The 7587-nt window shown below is 41.9% G+C and overlaps 1 pseudogene; it reads right to left on the minus strand.

Moving 5' to 3' along the window:
- Positions 1 to 1710: 1710 nt before the first annotated feature.
- LOC101571455 lies at positions 1711 to 3742 on the minus strand (annotated as a pseudogene).
- Positions 3743 to 7587: the final 3845 nt, after the last annotated feature.

Genomic DNA, 7587 nt, shown 5'->3' on the forward strand with positions numbered 1-7587 from the left:
TCAGATCAAACATTGGAAAAAAAATAAAAAGGGGTCGGGGAGATGGCTCAGTGGAATAAACGTTTCTCTGGCAAGCACATGGACCTGAGTTTAATTCTTGGTTCTGCAAAAAAAACAAAACCAAAACCAAAAACAACATTGGAAGCATAGTTGTGAGAATGTGTGTGTGTGTGTGTGTGTGTGTGTGTGTGTGTGTGTGATGGGGATTGAACTTGCCATGGCCCTTGCCATGCTGGGCAAATGCTCTACCACTGAGCTACTCTTCAGCCTGTATCTATCCTTTTTAAAGTTCTCTTAAAGGGAACAATGGGACCACTGTGTGATCGGTCCCAGTGTCTCTTAAGTTACGCTGTGGAATCCCTTCCACAGGTAAAGCTCCCGCCACACTGATACAAGCTCTGCTCACCGTGCGTGTGCTAGCTCCTCCGTGAGACATTCCTCCCTGTGTAAAACTCACAATGATTCTGCAAGTGCTTACACTGTTCCTGATTTAGATTTGAGAAAACTGAGTGTTGAGAAGGTCAGTGGGTTGTCCCTGGACACATACGTGGCAGAACTGGTGCCTGGCCCCAGACTCGACTCTGACTCCAGGTTGCATGGGTACAGGTCCTGCTACTTCCTTGTTTGTGGCCGATGTACTCAAGCCACCTCCCCACAGTACCAACTGACAACAGCACTAGGAGTGTGTGAACAGGCAGCAAAGGATGCGTGCCAGGGTGGGGGTGAGGGCCAGGAAGGAGGGGGTGGCAAGAAAGCCCCACTCCAGACCCCAGAAAGCATCGTTCCCATTGCTGTCACTCCCACACCAGCCCAGCTGTGAGCTGATTTCTCTGAGATGAAAGTGACCTGGGCCTGTCCTGTCTGCTGGAAGTGCTCCGTGCTGTGCCTATCCTCTTCGGTTGCTTCCATGTAGTAAGCTTGCACAGGCCTGGAGGTGGTTGAGACACAAACTCTGGTTAATTCATTCAGGCAAAATGATTAAAAACATGTACTTTGGAGTCAAATTCAAATCCAAACACTGCTACTTCCTGGCCCTATGATCTTGTGTATACCACTGAGCCCCTCTGTGCTTTAATTTCCTTGACATTGGGAAGGACGCAATGATTTTCCGTCAGAGCAGGATAATGATGGCATAGATTTTTTTAAATTTAAAATACCCTTACTGGATGCAATAAACTATACATACTTGAAGAATACAGCTTGATACATTTTGGTGAATCTGTTTACCTGTGAAACCACTACCACAATGGAGACAGTGAACATAGTCATCCTGGGGTCTCCTCCTGACTTCTAGGATCAATTCCTATTTCACACCCTTTTCTGTCACCATCTAAAGATGTGAGACGTTGTTGCCTTGTCTAAAACTAATAGCTACTGATTTTAAAAGCTAACGTTTGGGGGACGATCAATACTTTTATCATTATGTAGTGCCTTTCTTCATCAGTGGTGATTTTCTTGCTCTAAAGTCTACTGTATTTGAAATTAATAAATCATCTCAGCTTTTATTTGATCAATGCCAGCTTCTCAATCTTTTGCTGTCTATTTATCCATTTATTATCTGTCTGTCTGTCTGTCTATCTATCTATCTATCTATCATCTATCTTTCTATTTATTTAATTTTGTGGTACCGGGAATTGAATCCAGGGCTTTCACACTGAGCTGCACCTCATCCCTTTTTACTTTTTTTTTTTTTCCACATGTAACCCACTTTATTAACATAAACTGAGAAGCTCTTGAACCTTGTAGCCATTAATAACTCAGACACATAGGAACATGCCAGAGTAAACTGAAAGGCTCTCTTTGTTGCTTGAGAGAGTAAGAGGAGGGCGGGAGAACACCATTACTTATCAAAGGAGGCCTGAGAAGCCCCTGCAGCACTGCAGTCTCACAGCGCCTCTCTTTCTTCCGGCTTTCTTCCAATATCTTCCATGATTTGCTCCAGGTCCAGCTCACTGGAGGCTTCATCTTCAAGGAAGACACTGCCAGGCTCCTGAATCAGCGGCTCGTGGGGTCCAGCTCTTTCTTTTCCCTCCAAAGGAAAGCCCCTGTGACGAGCTGGTGGGCTAAGGCCCTTCGGCACCATTCTAGCTTCCTTTTCCTCAGACAGGACGATCGCTGAAGTCTTGCTTTGGGGAACTTGAAATCTTTTCTTAGGTCCTGGCTGGTCCAGACCTGGGTTCCCGGGCCTGCCTTCCTTTTCCATCATGGGTACAGTGCACACTGTGGATTCACTGTGCAGACACCACTTGGTTCCCTTCTTTTTCAGGATCCTGTCTTGTCCATCTGACATGCCTTTCAGTTTGGGGTTTTTAGTCTTCATCTTGGCTGACTTGGGACCAGGCAAAGTTGGGTCTTTTTTCTCTTTCTCCTCCACCTTTAACTCATTGTCTTCTTTCTCCACATTGGACTCAGGGCTGTTAGCCCCAGGCAGCATTAAGACTCTACTTTGTTTTTCTTCATTGCTGTCAGATCCACAGTATCGGTTCCAGAAGCCAAATAAGTTAACCCGATCCTCAATGTCGGTCTGCTCTGCTTTATGAGCCATCATTACAGCTACTTCCAGTTTCTGAATGTAGTCCTTGTTCCTGCACTTTTTCACTCCTGTTTGCTCCAGGGACAGCTCTTGGAAATTCTTTAGCATGTTCATTGGAATCCAAGCACGAGAAACTGTTTCTCCAAAAAATGTCACATGGTACTTAGATGGAAGAGAATCAAAATGAGATGCAAAAAGAAAATACGCCTCCAAGTCAGGATCAGATTCTACCATGCCTGGCCACCATGGGTAACCGTATTGCTTGGCCCAGATGATGCATCCTGGGATATAGGAGGCATAGACCACTTCACTCTCATTCCCTGTCCAGGTCTCCTCAGGAATATCACAGCAATTATAATCCAAGTCTGTATTCTGGTGACAGAACCAATTATCTGGGAGAACTGAAGGGTCAATGTTCCTACACAGCCGCCTCCATTTTCTACAGTTTGGAGAGGAACACTGAACCCAGACTACACAATGACCAAAACCATCTCTCTTGCTTTTTTTTGTCTGATCCTTGGTCTGAGAATGATTCCACAACATGTCCTTTAATTGGTCTCTCTGTCTGTGCTCATGTCCATCTTTGAGTGTCTCCATTTTTTCACCTTGAGCCTCCTTCTTTCTTTTGCTTAAGTACTCTCTGTCAACTTTCTTCTTAGAGGGTGCAGGAACTGCCTGGCCTGGCCCAGATGCACTCATCTCTGGGGTAACTTCATCTTCCAGAGACAATGAAATCTCTGGTGTGTGAGGTACCATCACCTTCTCTCCACTGGCATTATCATCATTAGTAGCAGAAGTAATGATTCCTGGTTCTTTGCCTGACTGGATGCACACTGTTAGCTTTACCCAGGAAGTCTCGAAGCACTCCTTGAGGGACTTGCGTAGCACAGTCTGGACAATCTCCTCAAATTCTGAATCAGTAAGAATTAATTTTTCCTTTTTAATCTTCTCTGCTGGCTTGCTGCCTTGAGCCTTTCTTTGCTTCTCATGGCCAAGTCTTGGACCATTCCCCGTGGTTACTTTCTGCTTCTTCTCTACCCTGGACTTCGGTTGGCTTGGCTTGGTCTCAGCCTCTGGTGAGCCGACCCCTGGAGCCTCCATGGGTAAATCAGGGCTATGAGGCATCATGCTATGCAATTTTTGTATAGGTGGGGCAAAAGTTTCCTTTGGTCCCTTTCCACATTCTTTCTTCTGTGGTGCTGCCATCATTCAGCTCAGAAATGACAGGTGCTTTGCCTTCAGGGGTGAAGAGGACCTAAAGGCGAGGAGCAGCGCGAGCTTGTTGCAGCGATTCTGCAAACACCAACCTCGATCTACTTTTCCCGCCACTAGGAGAAGGCACGAGGACGTCCACCCCCTTTTTACTTTTTATTTTGAGGCAGGTTCTCACTGAGTCATTGAGTTGTCCAGGCTGGTCTTGAGCAGTGCTGGCATGCCCCTATTCCTTTACTTACTTACTTTTTTTTTTTTGCGGAACCAGGGATTGAACTCAGGCCCTTGTGCTTGCCAGGGAAACACTTATTCTACTGAGCTATCTCCCCGGCCCCTCCTTTACTTTCAATCTGTGCTTTTTTATGTAAAGTGAGTTTTTTGTAGACAACCTGTAGTTGGCTCATTTTTCTTTTATTCACTCTGTCACTATGTATCTTTAATCAATGTGTGCATTTGGAACACTCATGTTTAAGGTCACTAATGTTGGAGTTGGTTGAATAATAGCCACCATAGTTGTGCTAGTTTTTACTTGCTTCCTGTGGTTTTTTTTTTTTTTGGGGGGGGGCCTTTCACCCTTATAACAATTTGGTGGATTATTTTCCTTATCAATAAGCTATAATGGCCAAGCATCCTGTTGTCACTACTTTGAACAAAACATTTCATAGATTAAGGAAGTAAAATATTCTCTTTTCACTTACTCCTTCTGTAACACTCTTGCTTTCTTTATGTAGATCTGCATTTCCAACCTATATAATTTCATTCTCTCGAGAAAACTTTTAAAAGTATGTTTTGCAAAGAAGGTCTATTGGTGAACAATCTTTTGTGTGTTTGAAAGAGCATTCTCCTTTACTTCCGAAGGATAGTTTCACTGGGTAGAAATTCTAGACTTGTAGTTTTTGTTCAAACACTACGTATTTTGCTCCATTCTTTCCTTACATGGGTCTTGAAGGGAGATGTGATGTATAATTCTTATCCTGATTCTTCTACATGTTAAAGTACTTGCCAGTTCTGGTTTATTTCAAGGTGTTCTTTTTTGTCCTTGATAGTGTGCAGCTTTAATATAATGCACTTGTGTACAAAGTTTTTAGTATTTATCCTGCCTGGCGTTCTCTAGACTTCCTGGATCTGTGGTATAGTTTCTGTCATTATTTTGAAAAATTATCAGACTTCAGTTATTTTGTATATCTCCTCTGTTCATGTCTCCTCCTTTTGGCCCTGGTTTACATGTATGTTAAAGCTTTTATAATTGTGCCACAGTTCTTGAATATCTAATATTATTTTCTACATTTTTTTCTTTAAACTTTTTAAATGTATTTGGCACAGGGTTTTGTAATGCAGTTCGGACTCATAGTGATTCTCCTGTCTCAGCCTCCCCATTGCTGGGATTGCAGGCGCGGGTGCCACCATGCCAGGACTCAGTGGCCAGTGGTGCCAGGGATTGAACTCTGGTCCCTGCACTTGCCTAAGCAGGTGCTTAGTCTGCTGAGTTATCTTGCCAGCCCTCCACATTTTTTTCTATTTGCTTTTCATTTTGGAAAGTTTTTATAGATATATCTTTAAATTCATTGATTTTTTAGCTTTATCTCCTTGAGTTGAAAGATTTGCTTCATTTCTGTGTTTTTACTTCTATAGTTGCCTCTCTGAGTCTTTCTTAGTACTTCTGTTTCTCTGTTGCTTATATTATCCATTTGCTGCTTACATTACTCATTTGCTTTCTATGTTTTTTACATTTTTATTAGAGTCCTTTGCATATTAATCATAGTTGTTGGTCTTTGTTTTATGGTACTGGGTATTGAAGCTAGGGCCTTTGCACTGAGCTGCCTCGCTAGCTGTTTTTTTTTTTTTTTTTTTTTTAATTTTAAGACAGGGTTCTGCTGAATTGCTAAGTTACTTGGCTGGGCTCAAACTTGTGATCCTCCTGCCTCAGTGTCCCAGAATTCTAATAGTATGAGTGTATACCACCACTCCTGACTTAATCATAGTTATTTTAAATTCATAATAATAGTCTCATAATTCCAAATTTCTCCTATATTTGAATCTAGTTGTAAAGGTTGCTTTGTCTTTTAAGTCATGTTTTCTTTTTAAGATGCCTTCTCATTTTATATTGGAGGTTGGACATGTTAAACTGAGTAAGAAGGATGGAATTAGAAAGCCTGTTGTGAGATTTTGTAGTTAAGACTTGGACTGAGTTACTGTTTGCTGCAGCTGTAGCTGTCAGAGGGCAAAATTTTCTCTAGGCTTCATTTTGGTCTCCCTATTATCTTTTTTTTTTTTTTTTTTTTTTGTGATACCTCAGGGATCGAACTCATGATCTTTGTGCTTGCCAGGCAAACACTTATTCCATTGAGCTATCTCCCCAACCTCACCGCCATTATCTTTGAACTTCTCTAGAGACTCATTCTTTCTTTGTATTTTTTATTAGTATAATGTTTGTAGTACAGTTGATTACATTCCTTGCAGGGAGTTGGTACATGTTCAGAACGCATCTTAATTCTCTGTTCTTCATCCCCTCTCCCCAAAAGACTCTTTCTTAAGTGGGATCTGAGCCCACCATTCTCCATCACCATGCAGCAACCTTACTGATGTAGCAAGGAGCTGAAGAGCAGGGAGGTGCTTCTAGAGTTCTCCAACTAGGTGTCAGTCTACTATTCCTGTCCTCAATCTAACACCGGCTAAGACTGTTACAATGCTGCTAGGCCCTTCCTTCCCCTTTGGTAGAATAAGAAGGCTAGAGGGAGGGGGAATTAGGTATTGCCTTTTCTTTAGGTATGTAGTAAGATTCTAACAAAATATTCCTGGTGTAGGGGCACACACCTGTAATCCCAGCACTCGGGTGGGGAGGCAGGAGAATCAGTGCTAGTTTAAGACCAGCCTGGGCTACAAAGTGAGTTCAAGGCCAGCCTGACTACATAGTGAGACTCTGTCTTAAAACAACAACAACAACAACAACAACAACAACAACAACAACAAACAACAACAGCCAAAGATTCTAGCAAAATAAGTTCCCTTGAGGGGAGAAGAGAATGGCTTTTCCCTCCCTCTGCTGGAAGCATGAGGGGATTTTTCTCTGATTTTTTCCTCTGAGAACATTATTGGCTTCCTGATTTGAAGGTAAAACTCATGAAAGCATAGAAAGTTAGCCTGAGAATTGGCCCTCAGAGACTGTAACTCTTTCAGCAGTCTACATGGAGCATCCTACACTTTGCCAGTCACAGTGGAGGTGTTCTTGACACCTTAATAACCCGAGTGAGGCTAACTTTACCATGACTTAAGAATCTAGAAGCAACCAGGTATGAGGAGGCATGTGCCTGTAATCCCAGCATCTGGAAGGCTGAGGCAGGAGGATGGTGGCCAGCCTAGGCTACATAGTGATTTTGAGGACCTGAAATCATAGTAAGACTCTGATTCAAAAACAAACCAACAAGCAAATCTAGAAGCAATAAAAGATGAATTTGACATAGCAAAGCTTACTACAAGCAAAACTAAATGACAAATGATAACTATTTAATAATCAAGTCAGAAGCAAAGACTCACCTATATTAAAAATTAAAAGAAAGATTCACTATTCTGTAGAAAAATAGATGTATGGTAAGATTTCACATTACACAGAAAAAAATTTGACAAGGCTTTTGTTCGTGAGAAAGGATGCTCACCCTCAGTCATATTAATATATATAAATTAAAACTATGATGATTTATCAATTCTTCATTTATTGGATTGGTAAACACCCAAATTTTTTCCCATAATTTTATTGATAAACAAATAGCAATGAGACAGTTTCAAATCAAATCAGTAGGACAGTTTCAATAATTAACACACTGCATACATTCTTCTTAGTGGTT

Source organism: Octodon degus, unplaced genomic scaffold (assembly GCF_000260255.1).
Source record: "Octodon degus isolate 3935 unplaced genomic scaffold, OctDeg1.0 scaffold00049, whole genome shotgun sequence".
Taxonomy (NCBI): Eukaryota; Metazoa; Chordata; class Mammalia; order Rodentia; family Octodontidae; genus Octodon; species Octodon degus.